Consider the following 21185-nt stretch of genomic DNA (forward strand, 5'->3'; position numbering starts at 1 on the left):
TTTGTATATCTTTAGGATAATGCCTATTCAAGTCCTTTGCCCATTTTTGTATTGGGTTGTCTTTTGTTGTTACTTTGAGGAGTACTTTATATATTCCAGGTATTGATCCTTTATCAGTATTAGATTCACAAAGATTTTCTCCCATTCTGGAGTTTGTCAGAATGTTGCTGTCAGCCCAGGGCAGTTCTTTAGAGACTGGAGAGTCTGTCACTGCAGGTGGGGCTGAGGGCACCACCCAGGTAGAGGGGATCTGAGTGGAGATACAGCCACATCCACCACGGGACCATTTTTAACATTTCTGTTTTGTTAACACTCTCAAATGATCACTATTTTCCTTACAATGCTTGGAGTTAGTGATGCTTAATTAGGTTTGGTGTGCAGTTAGAGGGGGGAAATTTGAAGTGGTCTGTTGGAACATTCCTCAAGGAAACACAGAAGCGATTCTGCAGGAGTCATACCATGAGCTCTGCCCCTAGTGTTAATTCCCCTTTGAACGCTTTGGGTTAATTGCTGCAGGGTTTTCCCCCAGAAATGCATCATAGTCTATCTTGTAACAATAACACCCCACTGTTCCTAGCCAAGGTACATTATCACTTAAAATTATCCAGGGAGGGGACTATGACGAGGTTTAGACAAAACTAGATCTGCTCAAAGTAAGTGATGGTTGAAAGCCGATAAGTTTGTTCCCAAAGTGTGTGGGTGGGGTGATGATCTTATTGTCTATAATTTTGTGTGCTTGAAAATGTTCATTAAAGTTGTATTTTAAGGAGAAACATTAAATAGTGTTTTTTGAAATTATTAATATGTAAACTGAATTAAAATAATATAGATGATGCATAAAGTTAAAGAATTAGCCCTATGGGGTTGGCCCGTGGTCTAGTGGCGTAGTTGACAAAAAACAAACAAATAAAAAAAAAGAATTAGCCCTAAAAATAGATTAAAAATATGAAAGACATACTCAATGGAAAACAAAAGACAGCAAAAAAAAATTTCTCATTAAAACCCTTGGAATCCCATGGGGAGTGTGTGGTTGTCCCAAAGGTTGGGGGAACTACAGGCTCACAGACGGGGTGGGTGATGGGCACCACAAGTCCCATAGAGTACAAACTTTTTCTTAAAGAGTCAGATAGTCAATACTCTAGGCTCACAGGCCATAAGGTCTCTGTCACACCTACTTAATCCTGTCTTTGTACGTGGAAGCTGCCATAGACAATATGAAAATGAGAGCGGCTGAGTTCCAGTAAAACTTTATTTACAAGAAAAGCGGTGGCCCACAGGCCTTAGTTTGCTGACCCCTTAGTTGGGGCATCATGTGATGTGTGGGTGGGTTTCCCTTCCCACATGTAAAGGGCACGTTCTACAAAGTGGCAGGAAGGGGGTGGTGGGTCCCACATGACAAGAAGGACAACACTAGCGGACCAAGGTATAGGGATCTACAAAGAGAGAGCAGACTGTCTGAAGGAGAGAAATCATTTCTGTTCTAAGGGAAACGTGAGGCAGAGAAGAAGCTGGCTGGGGGGGGGCGATGTGTCTGAGGTGGAGTTTCTGTGTGAGAAAAATGGAGAGACAGGGTGAGACTGAAAACCCATGAGTGTGTGCAACTAGGGGCAGTCACTACAAGTGTGCACACTCACATGAGAAGGCGCATGTGTGTGCAGCTACATGTGACAGAACACTCTAGAACACGTACGTGAGAGAGAAGGTCTGTATGAGAGCGTGATGGCGCATGTGAGAGTGTGGATGGGGTGAGCGAGCTCACGTGTGTCAGTGTGTCCTGTGGGAGTAAAGGACTCTGGAGGCCTGTCCAGTGCTGGTGGCTGAGATTTCCTGAGCAACAGCCAAGGCCACTCAACCGGGGAGATGGGGACCAGGCCTTCATCTCTGGCACCACCTACTGGTCCCAGACGCACAGGCTCCCTCCCTGCCCAGCTCCCAGACCCTAAATCCAGGCAGAACCCAGAGGCCCTCCCGCCATGGCCTCCAACAGAAAATCTTGGTAGAAGCTTGTCCACTTCAACCCCCAGGAACAGATGCCCCGGTCAGAATGGCGCCCACAGGGCCCTCCCCAGCACCCACAAAGGGCCCAAGCAGCTCAGCCCAGAGCCCGACATCTGACTCCCAGGGCCCTGGAGACACATCTGCCCTTGAAAGAAAACGTTGAAGCGGGGCCAGCCCAGTTGCCTAGCAGTTGAGTTTCTGCGTGCTTCACTTCAGTGGTCCAGGCTTCACAGGTTCGGGTCCCGGGCGTGGACCAACGCACCACTTATCAAGCCAAGCTGTGGCAGCGTCTCATATAAAGTAGAGGAAGATGGGCACAGATATTAGCCCAGGGCCAATCTTCCTCATCAAAAAGAGGAGGATTGGAAGTGGATGTTAGCTCAGGGCTAATCTTCCTCACCAAAAAAAAAAAAAGATTGAAGCATATACAGCAGAGTGGACCAATGAGGCAGGAATGCATGACTGTATTCATTCAACATTCAGTGATTGATGGGTCACTGCAAACCCAGGTGCTCAGGTTTAATGGGGAGGGGACCCTTAAATGGCAGCTCCGGTTGAGAAGTGGTGACCAGAATATTCTGGAAATAACAATATATGAGGAGACTCAGGGTTTCTGGAGCTACTGTGTATTTCATACTGTTGGATTGAAAAGGAAGAAGTCTAGGATAGAGTGCTGAGATTAAGCCTCTAATTTAATTTATGTGGGTGCTGGTCTGAGTTTTGTTGTTTTTTATTGTCTTCTCCATTTGGAAAAATAAGGAAATTGAGAAGAGAATTAGTCTCTAACCCTTAACTCTTCATAGAGGAAACCAAAGTAGGACATTTTATGTTATCGTCCTCCTCTGCTTCTGTTGACACAAGTGGAAGGAAGGCTCTGAGGCAAGAAATAATAAAACACGTACTTAATTCAGTGAACTGAAGGTCTGACTTACAGTCTGGAAGGGGGAGGGTGCCCTATCTGCAGTACCCAGGAGCCCAGTTCCCTGAAACTCCACCCAGAACCATCCTAGGGCTGGGCCCTGTGCCCAGGATGCCCCAGCATCAGGAGCAGGGCTGCCTAGCTGCAGGGCTGGACACTGGCAAAGCCCCACTTTCACGCTGGCAGTCTCTCACTCCCACAGGCCAATCAGGGCACCAGGAAGGAGGCCACCAAGAGGCCACCACCCCTCCCCTATGCTGTTGCACTCTTCTGGTATCTTGAATCCTGAACTGACCCCATGTGGTTCCAGCGTCCCTGGGACCCTGTCCTCCTCTGGGCAGAGTGGGCGACCACTCTTGGTCTGTCCAGCCCCTCAGGTCTCCATCACCCTGGTCTGCAGGGGCGGACCCACTGTGACTCATCCAATCCCCACATCAGCAGGGACAGGAAGTCTGACCATCACCGTCACCCATGCACATCCACTCTTGCTCTACGATCTGTCTGGGGGCCACCATCCCCATGGCCACCCCCCTCAGGTGAGCCACCTCCCCCAGAGACGTGGTCAGCCCTGATCATTGAGAGAGGGGGCTCCTGGAGCAGGCCTCGGTGCAGCCTCTGGGCCCCTGTGACTTGGGGTTCTGCACCTGCCTGCCCCTCGCCTCCTGCCCACAGCAGTTCCTGGGCAAGAACAAAGCCTGGCTGACCCAGGGTGCCCAGAGCCCAGCACAGCCTTCCCTGCAGGGCCTGGGATTCCGAGGTGTAAAATGAGGCTCTGAGGGAATGAATCCTACAGTCAGGACCTGACTCCAGGCACGTGGGAAGGAGGCCCCGCACAGAGTTGTCCTCATCACCAAAGCCCCTGGACTGCAGGGCCTAGAACAAGCTGATGTCCAGCTGTTCATGGGGATAACAGCAGCACCCACCTTGCTGGGGGGTCTGTGGATTCACTGGGGTCCAGCACAGAGAAAGAACACAGATGACAAACAGGTAGCCCCTGGTGGTCCTCTCAGCTCCACCAGCAGAGGCTGACTGAGATTTCCAAGGATACTGGGTGGACCAGCGGCACCTGCAGGGGATGTGGGTGGACGAGGGTCCCACAGTGGGCACAGTGAGGACAGTGGTGCTGCGTGTGCTGAGTACACACCACCTCTCAACAGCCACTCTTATCACCATCCTCATGGGTGTCTCACTGGACCCCCTGGCCTCAACGTGGTATCCACTGCCCACAAACATCTGTCTGAAGCCCCCGAACCCAAGGACCTCATCAGCTCTCCAGTGGGCCCCCTGAATCCCTAGTGTCTGGGCTGGCTCCTAACCCTCCTAAGGGGTGAGTGTCTGGCCCTGAGCAGGCTGCAGCTGGGACAGGCTCTCCTCCTGCCCCCAACACAGTTCCTGGGAGCTCTCTGTGATGTGAGAAAAATCTCACTAATGCCAAAATCAAATCAAAACCTGATTGGATTAAAGAGGAGAGGTGGGATGTGAGTGAGGTGGGAGGAGGGACCCTGTCTAATAAAAGGCCCTGTAGGTGGATCTTACTCCACATCTGAGCTGTCAGGACAAACAGCTGGAGACCGGAAGAGGACCTAGTGGAGGACATGTGAGCTCAGTCTTATGGGATTTCATTTTTACTTCTCAAAATTCCACAAAATGCAGAGCTAAGAAAGCAAGGTCTCACACTGGAGTAACTCATTAATTCAGCAAGGGCTGTCTGAGGCCAACTGAATGCCAGCACAGTGTGTGCACCTAGGAACACAGGGACTTCCAATGGGGGCTGTAGGCAGAACTTAGATGTTCAATACCCCGGTTAGAGAAATAATATAGTCTTCCCATCCTGAGTCAAATCAGAGCTTGGCAGACTCTGTGAGATGGTGAGTGGAGTTTCAGCTACTGACTTAATCCACCTCTCAAATTCTGCTGTGGGTTTTTGCCACATGCCGGTTGGACAGCTGAGGGAGGTGGAGGGTTTCTGGGTCTAGATCAGTGCTGTCCAGTAGAAGGTGACCCACATATGTCATTATAAATTTATTTTCTAGTAGCCACACAAAGTAAAATCAAACAAATCTAATTTTACAGGAAAAATGTAATCATTTCAAAATGTAATCAGTTTTTGAAAGTTCTCAATGAAATAGTTTATTCTCTTTTTCTCATGATGCCTTCAAAATTGAGTGTGCATCTTATACTCACAGCACATTTCTCTGTGGATAAGCCCACCTCTGGTGCTCAATAGCCACTTGTGGCTGGTGGCCACCATAGTAGACAGCTCAAGTATGACGTAGACCCTTTCACCATCTAAAATAAAGCCCAAAAATGAATGGTGTCCTTCATTCCAACCAGCGCTTTAAATATCAGGAGTTCAGGGCTATGAGTCAGTTATATTTGTACTTATGTTGTCTCTTTATTATCTAGTAACAGTGATTGCAAATCACTACTCATGTAAAGATGAAAGTGTCCCAAAGACTAATATCCACCCAACCAATGGAAATCCCAGTATCACACACATTGTTCTCCAGACAGTGGCCATGGCTGAACACTTTAAAGAAGCAAGCAATTGGATTGGTGGTTACCAGAGGGGAAGGGGGAGGAAGGAGGGCGAAAGGGATAATTCGGTACATGTGTGTGGTGATGGGTTGTAATTAGTATTCTGGTGGTGAACATGATGTAATCTATGCAGAAATAGAAGTATAATGATGTACACCTGAAATTTTTACAATGTTATAAACCAATGTTACTGCAATAAACAAAAAATTAAAAAAAAAAAAAAAGAAGCAAGCAGATGTGGTGGTTGCATGATTTATCTTGAAAAACCCATGTACCTGAAATGTGGGTATGGCTGCTGCCTCCAGTGCGTCAATTCACTGTAGAAGAAGCCCCTCGGGGAGGATTTATATCCCCCTTCTTTTTTTTTTTTTTATAATTTTATTTATTTATTTTCCCCCAAAGCCCCAGTAGATAGTTGTATGTCACAGCTGCACATCCTTCTAGTTGCTGTATGTGGGACGCGGCCTCAGCATGGCCAGAGAAGCGGTGCGTCTGTGCGGGCCCGGGATCTGAACCTGGGCCGCCAGCAGCGGAGCGCACGCACTTAACCGCTGAGCCACGGGGCGGGCCCTATATCCCCCTTCTTCTTCCTTGTCTCTCAGAAGAGGGACATCAGGCCTGGTAGCCAGCTGTGGGTGCTGGTTTCAAAGATCAAGGAGTTATCTCCAGGGCTAGGGGGAGGGAGAAATTAGGAGTTATTGTTTAATGGGTACAGAGTTTCAGTTTGGGATTATGAGAAAGTTCTGGAGATAGATAATGGTGATGGTTACAAAATAATGTAAATTCACTTAATGCCACTGAATTGTACACTTAAAAATAGTTAAAATGTAAATTTTATGTTATATATACTTTACTACAATAAAAAAAACTTATTGAAAAAAAAAAAAAAGATCAAAGAGTTAGAGCCCCAGCTGAGAGCTGTTCTCCAGAGGAACCCAAGGATGAGGAATTTCCAAGGTAAGGTATCTGTACAACCTGCGCCAACCCATAAAGGGCCCTGGAAAAAGCAACTTTTCAAAAATTCTCCATTAAATAAGGGTGTTAGCTGAATTTAACACCTGAAGGTTTTTATTTTTTCAAAGCAAAAGTTATTCTCACCTATAAGTATAGATTAGAACCATCTGTAGGTTTTTAAGAAAATATTATATTTAGGTCATGCCCTAGACCTGTGCTACCCAATATTTCTAATAGCCACTGGTACCTATTGGTGACTTGAAACTTGGTTATTGAAACAAGCAGAAATCAGACTTTGGATATACTGGATTCAATAAAATGTATTATTAAAGTCAATTATAGGGCCAGCCCCGTTGCTTAGCGGTTAAGTGTGCACGCTTTGCCATTGGCGGCCCGGGTTCGGATCCCAGGCGCACACTGACGCACTGCTTCTCCAGCCATGCTGAGGCCGCGTCCCATATACAGCAACTAGAAGGATGTGCAACTATGACATACAACTATCTACTGGGGCTTTGGGGGGGAAAAAAAAGGAGGAGGATTGGCAATAGATAGCTCAGAGCCGGTCTTCCTCAGCAAAAAAAGAGGAGGATTAGCATGGATTTTAGCTCAGGGCTGATCTTCCTCACACACACACACACAAAAGTCAATTATACCTGATTCATATTATTACTATTTTAATGTGTTTGTAAGAAAATTTAAAATACCCAGGGGGCTCACATTGTGTTTCTTTGGGTAACACTGGCCTAGAACAGTGATTCTCAAACTTAAATGTATTTAAATCCCTGTGGATCTTATTCAAATGCAGATTCTGAGTCATCCCACTGGGCTGGGCTGTGAATCAGGATTTCTGACAAGAGCTCTGGTGGTGCTGAGTCTGCTAGTTCATGGGCCACACTTTGAGTACCAAGGCCCTGCACCCACTGAATCTGACCCACTCTGATGGTGAGGCCCAGGAATCTGCAAAGTTTAAAAGCCCCCAGGTGATTCTAATCCACAGTGAGTGTGGGCAATGAATGATCCCCAGAGCTGAAGCCCCAGGCAAAGGGTCATAACAGTGAAAGTGGTTGTGCTGTAGGTTGAGCTCCTCCGCAGACTCTGAAACTGAGCACTGCAGTCTGTGCTTCCCTCCCTGACCTGGAACTTGGAGAAATCATGCCTGATTCAGTCTCACTACCCTGAGTTAAGGTGAATTACCACAGCTCAGCTGCATGTCTAATGTGCTCAACTCAGGACGCCAGACCACACCTCCCAGGCTCATTGTGAAAGAAACAAATTAGTTTGTTTTCTAAGTGAATTTACTTCTTGCTCCATGCGAACTTGAATTAGGGATGGTGAAACCTGTCCTAGACACTTGACAAGTCTTGACAATTCCTCTCTGATGGTCAGAATGTCTGAGCATCTCCCAGAGAGCCATGTTGTAAGGGAGCCAGGTAAAGTATCCGTCTTTGGTCCAGAGGGTTGATTTCTGAGAGTCCATTGACTCCATCCACACAGTCATGTTGGGACAAGCATCTCTCTTCACCCATCCTCATAATTAGGGTTACTTGGAGATGTTGTCAATACACACAGTCATTCTCCAATTAACTTGCCCCTCTGAGCACTGCTCCATTAAGTTCTGGGTCTAAGTTGCTGCCAAGATCCCAGCACATCCCTACTCATGTCCAGGAGAATCTCTTCCTCTATCTTGACTGTCCAGAGTTACCCATCTCATCTCAGGACTCCTGGCACTTCTTCTTAATATTTTAGTACAACTCGAGGAAAGAAAATAAAAGCTCTTGAATGCAATTGCATATTCAAGAACACTAAATGAGGAAGGTAGTTGCAAAAGAAAAACTTTAATATTTCAATTGTTTATAATACGTAAAATTTTTTCCATCATTCAAAATTTTTATTTCCTGTCTATATTTTGACAGAATCTGTGTTACTTGTCTAATTTGAGAACAAACAACAGTCATGGCCTCTTTTTTCATGTATATTATGTACCATAAGGAAGAAAAAATTTAATGAAAAAAATCAAACAACTTAATGTAGAGAATACCTATGATAAATAAGGACTAGTTTTGACTATAATCATTCATTCTATGTGTAAAATTTGATCTAATCAAGGGATCAGGGAAGTTTCCTCAGGGAAACTCTTATTAGGAAAGAACTTTAGAGTTAAAGAAAGAAAGTGAATGAGAGATTTGGGCCTTTGCAGCAGAGGGTGAAAAGTGGTATATAGTGTATGTACTTGCTGATTTGCTTATGTTTCCACCCACAGTGGATATGACCTTGGATGTTGACACAGCCAATAACCACCTCATCATTTCTGAGGACCTAAGGAGTGTCCGCTGTGGATATTTCAAACAGTATTGGAGGACCCGTCCTGAGAGACTCATCTATGAAATTTTTGCCCCGGGTTCCCCTCGCTTCACATCTGGCCGCCATCACTGGGAGGTGGACGTCGGGACAAGCAAAGAATGAGATGTGGGCGTTTGCAGAGAATCTCTTAATCAACAAGAGTAATTCTATAGTCTTCAGAACTTGGCTTGTGGACTGAGGGTTTGAACAATGAAGATCTCTTCTCAGCCAGCTCTATGCCTTTCACTGTTCTCTCAGTGAGCCCTAGGTTACACCGAGTAGGGATTTTCCTGGATATGGATAGTGGGATCATTTCCTTTTATCATGTTAGTGATGGATCCCATATTTTTACATTCACTAAAATTTCTGCTGCAGTGTCTCTGTGTCCATCTTTTGCTCCTGCAAATCCAATTAAGGATGATCAGGGCTTCCTGAAAATCTGTCCTGTGACAAATCTAGGCATGGCTAGTCCTCGAATGAGATCCAGCGAGGAAAATGAACCTCTGACTGCAGGAAAATTCATAGAAAATTCCTGTGTGCTCATCACCAAGCTAAGAACACTTCCACTTGTTACACATATAGTATAAAACTGTAGCAAGAAGAATATGGCACAGTTCATGGATTGTGAACACAAGTTTGTTATATTTATTATGGAATATTACATTTCAAATATTTCATATTTTCATGGTTGTTTCTTTTGGGACTCGTATAAATTTCTGTTCCAATTAATATGTTCTGAACTTTCAGACCAATTTCCAAATGTTTTCCTTTTTATTTTCTGTAGGATAAACTTACTGTGTAACAGAGGTTATCAATTAAATGAAAATTTCAAGGTGACCCAGTAGATATATTGATTTTATAAATGATAAGGGAACAAGTCCTATATAAACAGAAAAATGTAAGTGTGTATGTACTAAGTTCCATTCAACAACTGAGAAACACACAATCATATCAAATGCACATAAACATTCATGGAACATTGAGGAAGGTAGATAGGGCAGCAGAAGCAGCTTGATCAAGGAGGTGGTTTCAGCTGAAACCTAATCTCAGCCTGATCCCATGGGGGCTCTGAGATATGAATGGCACCACAGTTGTCCCACCCGAAAGCAAGGGGTATGGACTATAGCCACCCTCTCTCATCTTATGAGACATTTGCTGCAGGCCATGGGGTAGAGAGAGTGTTCCCTCCCAGCATTTCCCCATAAGCCAGCTGCTGTCAGCTCAGGGCTGTTCTTTAGAGACTGAAGAGTCTGTCCCTGCAGGTATGGCTGAGTGTGCCAGCCAGGTAGAGGGGATCTGAGTGAAGTTCAAACCTCATCCACCGTGGTGTCATTTTTAACATTTCTGTTTTGTTTACATACTCGACTAATTGTTATTTTCGTTTATAATGTTCAGAGTCCACGATGCTTATTTAGGTGTAGGCATGAAGTAGTGAGAATTGAAATGGTCCAACAGAACACTCTTTAAGGCAACCTAGACGTGATTCTGCAGCAGTCATGTCATGAGCCTGTCCTCTGTTCTTCATTCCTCTTTGAATGTATTGGGTTAATTCCTGCAGGGTTTTCCCCCATAAATGTGTAAGGGAGTAAGAACTACTCCTCTACCCTCTAGGTTCTTCTGGCTGGTCCAATAATTACACTGACGTGAGACAGAATAACAGGACAAAATCAAATAAAATTTAATAACGTATACATGGGAGAAACCCAGGAAAATGGAGTAACTCACCAAAATAGCCAAAGCCACCACGTGGAATACAATCTTCAGCTAAAACATAAAGGATTTTGGGGGAAGTTGTTTGGGATGGAAAAGGAGAGGCAGGCAATACACGTGGAGTTGGAAAAGAAAATGTTTGGTAAACAAATGTTTGATATAACTTGCAAAACAATGGGACATGAGGAGGACTTTGACTAGCTGGGCCTTGCTAGGTTCCTCCCAGTAGACCACACCTAGTTTATATTACACTATAGTTACCTTATGGTATTGGGTCCTTCCTTGGTATAGGTTTTCTATATTAAATTCTTTTAGGCAGCTAGGAGGTAGGTCAAAGTTTCTTTCTTAGTCTTTTGTTCTTAAAAATAATCAAGACAAAGAGACACATTTTGGGGCAGAAAATTCTGATCACCCACAGTCCCCTCTTTGAAACTTCAGGAAGTTTCACAGTCCAGAAGCTGAGTCGATAGATTATTCCACCTCACTGAACACCAATCAGTATCTCAGTTCTGATAATAGGTCAGTCCAACTAAATTCATTTCAGGAGGCAGTGATGCAGGTGGGCTCCCCATATTAGGCCTATATGGTGTAAGCAAGCAATCAGGTATTTAATTAGAAACACTTCTATGGAAAAAAAGAAAAACAAGGTTAATGGTTGGAGCCAGTTTAAGCCAGTTTCTGAGCCAAGAGCACAGCCACTCAAGAAGATTTCTAGATGTCTCAGTCAAAGCACCTTTTGCAGTTTGAAACGTCTCTGATGATGTCATTGGGTGTTCAGGTATCTTTTTGAGTGGCTTACACAGCAACAGGCATGAAGAGTGTCTAAATATGGGCTATCATGGTGATCTCTCTTAAGTTTATATCAAGTTGTTAAGCTTCAGTTTGCTTCAGGAAAAAGGGTGGTTTCAGTTCTCAATGATTCCAAATGAAAAGGATGGAAAAAACTTGAAAACCTGAATTTGAAGATTTTTAGCCAGATATTGCAGGAAACTGGAAGAATTCAGGATTCAGTCCAGTTGACAGGTAGAAAATAAAAACCTGAAATACAATTAACAGAACTAGAATCTAATATGCACCAGTGTGTATTATAGTTTCTACTGAAACATAATTTTTCTCTCTAAAATCACCCTCATTTTTAACAAAGATAGCCAGATTAAGACTACTTGGTTTGCAAAATAAGTCACTTTAATAAACTTGGCCTGATTATTTACATAAGTATAACAAGAATAGCAATTGCTCATATAGGCTCTTGTAAATCTGCTTCCCTGAAACTTTTCATGAGGACTCTCAGATTGAAATTTAAAGGCCTCTTGAGGCCAGAAAAGCCAAGCCAAGGACTTGTAATCAGATTTGGCCACAACACCTATAGATTTGGGTGAACTCCTCTCTTCTCAACGTTCCCAAAATATCCTGAGGTTCTTGCACCTGCCAGGGAAGTTGCTGGGAACCCTGTAAGCAAGATACAAGGACATTTCCAAATGGCTTTATTTGTTCCATAAAGTCAACTTTTGTTCCTTAAAGCTGTCTGGTCATATCTGAGTCTATATATGTCTCTCTCAAATACGACATTCCAGTCAAAACCTTGGTAATATAACCAATGTTTCCACTTGTGTCCTCTTATAAGGAGAACAAATTCTTATTGAACTGATACAAACAACTATATTGCCATGAAAATAAAAATATTCACTCATCAAGAGTTTTTAAATTCTGGAGGGATCAGGTAGGAAGAAAAAGATAAATGTTTTAATTCTCTTACAAAAGTATAATTTACCAAATTGCTATAAGTCATAGTTACCTTAAGAGAAAACCAAATTTTCCTTAAATCTGGAAAACACAAAACATTAAAAAAATCAGCAATATTTCATACAAAAAGTCATAAAAATTATAATCATCCTGATCAGTTCATTCAGTCCCACATAATCAGCTCAATTTCACTCTTTTGTTAGCAGTTTTATGCAGTGTTCTGTAATTTCTTACCCAGTTCAGTTTTCTGATCTGAAAGTTTATTAAAAACCTGTGTTCTAGAGTAAATGTCAGAGTCCTTTCCATGAATGTCTCTGAAGGTGAAATATACTTGCAAAAGAATTATTGCAAAACAATAACTGTATGTAAATGACAAAATACTTAAAAATGGCAATTGACAAAGATTTGGTTATTTCTGTGACATAACATTTTAAGATAATAACTGTACTATGACATAATCAGGACATATCAGAATTTTAGGAACGTTATATAATTATTTAAAAACTTATATTAATAAGATTTACCCATGCAACATAATCAAATAAGGTTTATCATCATTATTTGACAATGCTTCTCATGCAATTTCAAACACCAAATAAGCCTGATTAGTTTAATATCTCCCTCTTTATAGGAAGAGAGAACAGATGCTTTGAAAAGTCCAAGGAACCTACTGGAAATTATCAAAGTCAGTTTCAGGTCAAAAGAAATACTTTATTTAGAATTTGAATTTTGAGCAAGTTTGTCAAAAATATCAAACACATCATGCATTACTGTGAAACAATGCTTAGTTATCCAATTAACAAAAGTGACAACAGAAGATGTTAAAGGCAAACAGAGAGTTAAACAATTAAAGAAAATCTTTAGCTTTAATAGAGAGACTTCAGCTTTTTAACAAAGGAAATTATTTAGACAAAACAGAATTTCTGCCTCTAAGGTAGAGTTACTCAAAGTTAAAGAAAAATCTTTCATAATCTTTTTACCAAGAGTAGACTAAAAGCTCAGGAAAATTATCCATTTAAAGAGAGAAAACCAAATTCTAATTTAACATCAGCTTACTTTTGATATTAAAACTTATTTACTTAATTATATTCATTCCAATCTTAGCCAACTTGGGACCATACACAAAACTCTTTTCTCAGAGTTGTTATTTAACAAATCATCTATACTTTTCTTTTTTACATTTAGAATTTGCCTCATGTCTTCCATTCTTTTTAGCCTCTGCTTAAGACAAAAATTACTATTTTTTCCTTATAACCAGTTTTATTTAGGACAAATTTACTATTGTTTTAACAAAAGAAAGAAACAAAAATCTCTCCATTCCTTATACCTCCTTTACTGAAAATATACAACTTACTTTCCTTGTATACAGAGATGTTTCCCTTTTTAACTTTTAGTAGCTTTAGTCGCATGTATTAATTAGAATTCCTAACCCTTAGAAATCTTAATTTTTAGTAAAACTAAGAAGTAAGCAATTATGGACTGTCTTTTACATTAGCATTCTGTGGCTTGGCAAAATGTAAATACTTTCTAAGTTCTAGAAACATGGTACTTTATAGTGAAATCTTTTAATAAAGCACAAGACATGTTTATTAATAGACCTGAACAGTTTCAGTTTCGTTGTATTGAGAAGTCAAAAGTAGGTAAACTTAGACTTGTTTAGCAATTGTTTTTGTATTTTATCCTATTTGAAAATGATCTATATATTCAATGAATTGTCTATCATTTAATTTGACCTAGCAAAAGTTCAAAATTTCAAGTTTCCAAAGAAATTTTGGAAGTTACTTTAAAGACTCATGTTATAAATATAATTATTGCTTAAAGTTTATCTATATTTTTATCTCATTTACACCTATCTAAATCATTTCTTCCCAACAATTATGTTTAGATTGCCCATGAAAACTCTATGAGACAGACAAAATTAGCTACCATTCTAAGTTATTGTTTTTGCTGACAAATTTGTAACAGAGACAACATGAGCTTATTTGACAAGGAAACCCAGGCTATATGTCTACATCATCTCCAATGTTGGTAACTCTGAGCACATGCCTGTTTCAATCAAACCAATAAATTTAAATAACCTTTTATTTACCAAAGATTATTTTATATCATGTTAACTTGAAAAACATTTGGGTTGGCTTCTGTTTTATTTAGAAATAATTTATACAAGTGCTTACTTTAAGCCAGTAAAATAGAGCTCTTAGTCATTGTCGTACCATCCAGAGGTAGAAAAATATCTCATATTTACAACATATATCTATAGACATGCATGATCACACAAGCAGACACAGACCCTGTAGCTTCTGTTAAACATTTGCTATGAATTAGGTACAATACAAAACTCACTAGTTTATAAAAGAATCATCAGACCCAAATTTTGTTTTATCAACTGGAAAGAGTTAAGTTCATATGCTAAAATCTTTTTACTAAAGATAAGAGGAGACATTTAAGATCCTTTTCCATTTTTTGTTGTTTGTTTGTTTGTTTGTTTTCTTTTTTGTCAAATGTCCAAATATTTCTTCTCCCTTTTTGTAAGACAAAGATAGTTTAACTTTCTCAGATACTTAGGTTGTAGCCTGAATGATATCAAAAGGCTGATTAGCTAATCCAACGACATTTTCTTTAATTTGATTCTTTATGGCAAGGAGATTTTTGTGTGTGTGTGAGGAAGATCAGCTCTGAGCTAATATCTGATGCCAGTCCTCCTCTTTTTCTGCAGAGGAAGATTGGCCCTGGGCTAACATCCATGCCCATCTTCCTCTACTTTATATGGGACGCCACCACAGCATGGCTTGACAAGCAGTGCATCAGTGCACACCTGGGATCCGAACCTGTGAACCCCAGGCTGCCAAAGTGGAGCATGTGCACTTAACCGCTGTGCCACTGGGCCAGCCTCACATCAAGGAGATTTTAACTAAGATTTAAATCAAAATACCTTTATGTTTTAAAACTTCATAACAACATACCACACCTTTAAACAGTCTGCACAAAATGTTTAACAAAGGCCCCTTTCTAAGTGCACAATTAAACCCCAGACAAATTCACCCTGGGGGTTCCATTATCTTTTCTATTAATCCCCCCCTGCATATCAGCCTCTAGTTCCCATCTCACACTGTGTGTGTTCAACTCTGTTGACTTTTCTTTAGCATGTCTAACTAACGTTGAGTGAAGGGTGGATTTCTTCACCCTCTATTTTATAATATCAAGCAGGAGAAATGTTCCCCGGTGAGACACAATGTCCATTCCCACAATACAATCTATAATACAATTAGGCAAAAGAGACGCAATCACTTGACATAAGGCCTGTTTAAATATACCAATTCTCCTCCAAAATTTTATGTAATTTCATCAACTCTTATACTCCAAATCAGAGCTTCCATTAGGACCCTATCAACAAGTTTCCGTCTTATATAATATTGGGTAGGGCAAGTATTCCCGGCCAGAGATAACATTCATTTCCCAAAAAATGCTCAGGCAAAGTTGACATATCCTCATCTTATAATATTAGCTCAAACATTCCAACCTTTACAATCCTACCAACCCTTACGCTCACATTTTCTCAATCTAATTGCAGCCTGAGTCGGGTCCCATCAATGGATTTTGGTATCACAGCATGTGGGGTTCCTACATCAAGGAGTATAAGAAACTTCTGTTCTTCATCTCCTGGTCATTTTACCCATTTCTGTGCAAAAGGATTTGAGTGTCCAGTGAGAGGTCAGGAGAAGGTAACCTGTATCATCCACACCTAGTTCATAGTTATCTACGATGATAGCTCCTTCCTGGAACAGGCATTCTATCTTAAATTGTTTTAGACAGTTGGAGGGAAAGTTAAAGTCTTTCTGAGTCTTTTGTTCTAAAAAAATCAAACCAAAGAGACACATTCTGTGGTGGCAAATTCTGAACCCCCTTAATGTGAAAAACAGAAACAGTTTTGGACAAGTGAAAGAGTGTGAAGGAAATACCCAATGGGAAACATGGTAAAGATAGCCCTTGTGGCATTTTGGAGTGTCCCTTACACCCCCAATTATGACTTTTATTCTAAACTTATTCTTCCACAGGGAACAGAGAAAACTTTCTATGCCTTCTGCTCAGCTGCTCATGTAGATTTTCTCAATAATTGCCAAGAGTTGTCATTAATCATGAGAAGTTGTTGTGGGGGATTTTCTCAAGGGATAACATTTGCTCCTCATTGCAGATGCCCCAGAGTCTCGCAGACAGCGAGACGCAGACAGCGTCACCAATACTGCAGATGACGTGATAATGGCACCTCTGTGGGGAGAGCAGGTCCAGGAACCGTCTCTATAGCTATGGCCCATCCTGATTGACACTTCCCTGCACAGAGCTCTGGAGCAAAGACCAGCCAGGTGAGTGCTTCTTTTTGTTCAGTCTTAGGGCAGAGAACAGAAGGGAGGGTCTCCAACAGGAGAGGAACTCAGAGCTGTGGTTGTGCACTAACATTGGGCCAGACAGGTACTGACCCTTCCTTGTCCAGAGCTGCCCACTCATGCCCTGGCTGGGGAGGTAGAAGGTGGAAATGTGTTGGAGTGTGTTCCAGAGTGGGACCAGAGTCACGAGTTTCACTGCAAATCCCTGTGCCCTGGAGTCCCTGACAAGGAGAGAAAGAGGGACAGTTCCCCTTGGAATCTGTGCCGAGCCTTGTAAGTCCAGAGCCACTGAGCTCCTCAACCATGTACACAGGAGTCTACCCATTTTCTCAGACCTAACAGCTTGGCGTTTGGTGTGAGTATAGGACAAATTGATGTGCAGAGTTTGGGTTATGACTTAAAAATCCTGAAACATGAAATGAAATCCAATGACAGACACACACAACAGACACAAGTGAAAATCCACAGAGAGAAGTAGTCTGCCCTCTAATGACACACATTTTTCCTTTTTCAAATCCCACTTCAGTGGGATGCAGTCCTCTCAGTAATTCTGTGTTGCTCTTCTGTGTGTTATTTGCATTGTGTGTGCAAGTGGGACTCAGATTTATACCTCTCTAACTGAGTGGGGGAAAGTTCCTCTGTCCTTCTCTAACTTGAGGCAAGGGAAGGGAGAAAACAAAATTTGTAATGAGATGAAGTCCAGTTAATTTTCAAGTCCACTAAAATGGTGTGAATGTTGGAAAATAAGGAATGTACGCTGTTTTGAAATTCAGATTAGGAATTAGAACAAAACCATCTGTGACAATTCAACAATGCATTTTTTGTTTGCAAATATGGTGAAATGTAACTTGGGCCATGCTATGGTCTGAATGTTTGTGTCCCCTCAAAATTCATATATTGAAATCATAACCCCCAAAGATGATAGTACAAGGAAGAGGGTCTTTGGGAGGTGCTGAGGTCATGAGAGTGGAGACCTCATGAATGGGATTAGTGTGTCATCAAAGAGGCTTCAGAGAGATCCCTATCCCCTTTCTGACATGTGAGGTCACTGTGAGAAGGTGCCAGCTACGAACTAGGAAGAGGGCCCTCCCCAGAATGCAAGCAGGCTAGAGCCTTGATCTTGGACTTCCCAACCTCCAGAACTGTGAGCAATAAATTTCTGTTGTTTATAAGCCATCTAGTCAGTGATAATTTTTTATGAGCAGCCCAAATGGACTAACACAGGCCAATATTGAAACAGTGTCCAAAAGTGTCAGTGATGGCTAACACCTAGACACCATGAGAGGCAATTTCTTCAAACAGGTTTAGTGATTCTACATTGGAAGCAAAGTCCTTGCACCTTCCCCAACTCTCACTGTATCCCTCCATTCAGGTCCTAGTCCAACTCCTTTGTCCATTCCCCTCAGCACATGATGAGCTCTGTTATCTGGACTTTCTCCTTCTCTCCCAGGAGGTCTACAAACCAGTTCTGATCTCTGTGCTCACCTGTGATGAGTGACACACTTTTCTGCTGATTCAGCATCAGAATTGATTCTGGCTGCTTCCCCTGCATTGTATGCATTCTCAGTCACAGCAGATACAAAACCCCAGAAGGTTTGAGGAAGCTGGTGGAGCAAAAAGTGCTCAGGCACGAGAGAGACACAGTGCCTCTCCATTTTGTTAAGGAAAGCAGACCTGTGTCACCAGAAAAATGGTTGGAAATAGGGCTTCAGGGTCCTCTATCTATCTTTTTTTCAAGAATGGTTTGTACCAGTTTGTCCAAATACATGAAGAGTGAGCTGCCCTTGCTGGCCCTTCCATGCCTGTGGGTGAAGAGAAGTTCCTGAGGAGGGGCAGGCACTGGCATGTGTGTTTCTGTAACAGCACAGGGCACCTTTTGGGGTTTTGTTTCTGTCTCTGGCTGTAGTGGTGCCCTCATGTGTGACTGTATGGGGATGGTGGTCACCGTCTGTGCAGGGACAAATGTGTCCTTCTGCATTCTGCCTGGTGATTGTTGGTGAAAGGGTGACAACCGGCCCATGGGATTGCTCTCTGCAGTGCCCCAAAGAATGTAACCAGCAGGCCTGACCTCATCACCCATCTCAGTAAAACCTCAGCCACGTATGAAGGAGGCCATGAGCCGTGTGTGTGGAAGAAGGCTGCAAGGTGATGAAGGGACCTGCACGTACTGGCAGCCACATCACTATGTGTGATCCAGGGGATCATATGAGGACCTACGGGGCATGAGACTCAGGTCAGCCCTTTCACCAATAAACAAGGGTCCATGTGATTCACTGGGGCTAGAGTAAAATTTAACCCACCAGAGAACCAGGGACTTGTACAGGTAAATTTACCTCAAAAGAGAGATCTGGATAATTACAATTTTTGTTTAGAATTTTGTATAGTATAAATTTATCAAAGGAACTGCAGGGAAGGATAACTGGGTGGCATCAATGAAGGATAGGGTGGGACATATATATACGCATATATGTGTATATATATATATATATATATATATGTACAGATACATTATTGCTATTATATCTTGAACAAATTTATCTCTAAGTTTAAAAGTAAGAAAAATAAATATTATTTTACCTACAGTTATTCCTTCTCTGTAGCATTTCCTTTCTCTTTGTAGATCCAAGTGTCTGATCTATAACATTTTCCTTCTCTCTAAAGAACTTCTTTTAACATTTCTAGCAAGGCAGGTCTACCGGCAACAGATTTCCTCCATTTTCCATTGTCTGAGAAAGTCTTTATTTCTCCTTCACTTTTTAAGGATAATTCCATAGGATGTGGAATTCTAGGTTGGTGGGTTTTTTTCTCTCAACACTTTATTTCTCCCCACTCTGTTCTTTCTTGCATGGATTCTTAGGAGTATTTTGAAGAGATTGTTAAATTTGTTCCTCCATAAGTAAAGTGGGGTTTCTCCTCTGGCTTCTTTAGGGCTTTTTTTAGTATTTGATTATCTGTAGCTTGCAAGTTACAAGCCTCGGTGTGGTTTTGTTGTTGCTGTTGTTGTTACTGTTGTAGTTTTTTTGGCATTTATCCTGTTTGGTGTTCTCTGAGCTTCCTGGATCTGTGGTTTGGTGTCAGACATTAATTTGGAAACATTCGCAGTCATTCCTGTTTCATATACGTCTTCAGTTCCTTCCTCTCTTCTCCTTCTGTTATTCCCATTACACATATGTGGCTAATGTCCTGCAGTCCTTGATTGCTCAGTTCTGTTTTTTCAGTGTTTTTCTGTTTGCTCTTCAGTTTTTGGAGGTTTCTATTGAGAGATCCTCAAGCTCAGAGATTCTTTCCTCAGCCATGTCCAATCTACTAATAAACACATCAAAGGCATTCTTCATTTCTGTTACCCTGCTTTTGATCTCTAGCATTTCCTTTTGGTTCTTTTTAGAGTTTCCACCTCTCTGCTCACATTGCCCATGTCTTCTTGCACGCTGTCTACTTTATCCATTAGAGCCCTGATAATATTATTCACAGTTGTTGTAAAATCCCAGTCTAATAATTCCAACAGCCCTGCCATGTCTGGTTCTGATGCTTGCTCTGTCTCTTCAAATTGTGTTTTTTGCCTTTTAGAATGTCTTTTAATTTTTTCTAGATAGCTAGACATGATGTACTGGGTAAAAGGAACTGCTGTAAATAGACCTCTAGTAATGTGGTGATGAGGTTTAGGGAGAGGGGAGGCTTTCTATAGTCCTAGGATTAGGGCTCAGTCTCTCAGTAAGAATCTGTCACAGGACTATAAACTTTGCAAGTGTTTCTCAGGTTTTAGTGTCCCTCTTTGGGTGGGACAGGATGAGCAGAGTGGGCTGGAGTTGGGTACTTCCCTTCCCCAGGTCAGTTGGGTTCTGACAATACCCCAGTAGAGTAGGCTCCAGTTAACCCGTTTCGCCTGAGGGCAGACCTTGTTCAGAAGAACACAGGGCTCTGGTGTGCTTCAGAATGGTTTCTTGTCCCCTTCCCCTGCCACAAGCACAAGGAGATCTTTTGCTTATATTTACTGAGAGAACCTGCTTGAGCTCGTGGAGGTAAAACTCACAAACTTGTAAAGATCCCCTATAACTTTGTCTGACCAACGTTTCTAACTCTCAGACTTCTCCACACTGACCTCTAGCAATATGTTGATTCAAGGGCAGGTTTTCCCACCTCAAGCTTTACTCCTGCTTGGTTTCTGCTCATGAGCCTGGATTCCCTGTATTCACCTGTCCCTCTCTCCAGTGTCAGAGGCAGCGATGGCCTCTATGTCCTCACCTCACTTATGGATCAAAGAATTTTCAGTCTATTCAGTTTTTTCTTGTTGTTAGGATGGAATGGTGACTTTTAAGCTCCTTACCTGAAAAACTGGAAACTAGATGTCCACGACAGATTTTTTTAACCTGTAACTCTGATGAATTATGAGTCCTCAAATGTAGACAACTGATTCTCTTGAAACAGTATTAAAATTAGTTAGATAATCTTATAATCCCAACATTTTTGCATTTTCCATTTCATCTTCTTAAGTTGATATATTCTTATATTAGGCAAGATGACCATGAATTCTAAGTGGAGTACAGTGCTTTTTGTCTTTGTCTTCTGGCACTTACTCACATGCTCAATATGTATCATTTAAC

At 41.8% G+C, this 21185-nt stretch overlaps 1 pseudogene; it reads left to right on the forward strand.

Annotated features, from left to right (window-relative positions):
• LOC131397725 (ret finger protein-like 4A) overlaps positions 1 to 9336 on the forward strand; it is a 95566-nt pseudogene extending 86230 nt beyond the window's left edge.
• The last annotated feature ends 11849 nt before the right edge of the window (positions 9337 to 21185 follow it).

Source organism: Diceros bicornis, chromosome 34 (assembly GCF_020826845.1).
Source record: "Diceros bicornis minor isolate mBicDic1 chromosome 34, mDicBic1.mat.cur, whole genome shotgun sequence".
In the NCBI taxonomy this organism is placed as follows: domain Eukaryota; kingdom Metazoa; phylum Chordata; class Mammalia; order Perissodactyla; family Rhinocerotidae; genus Diceros; species Diceros bicornis.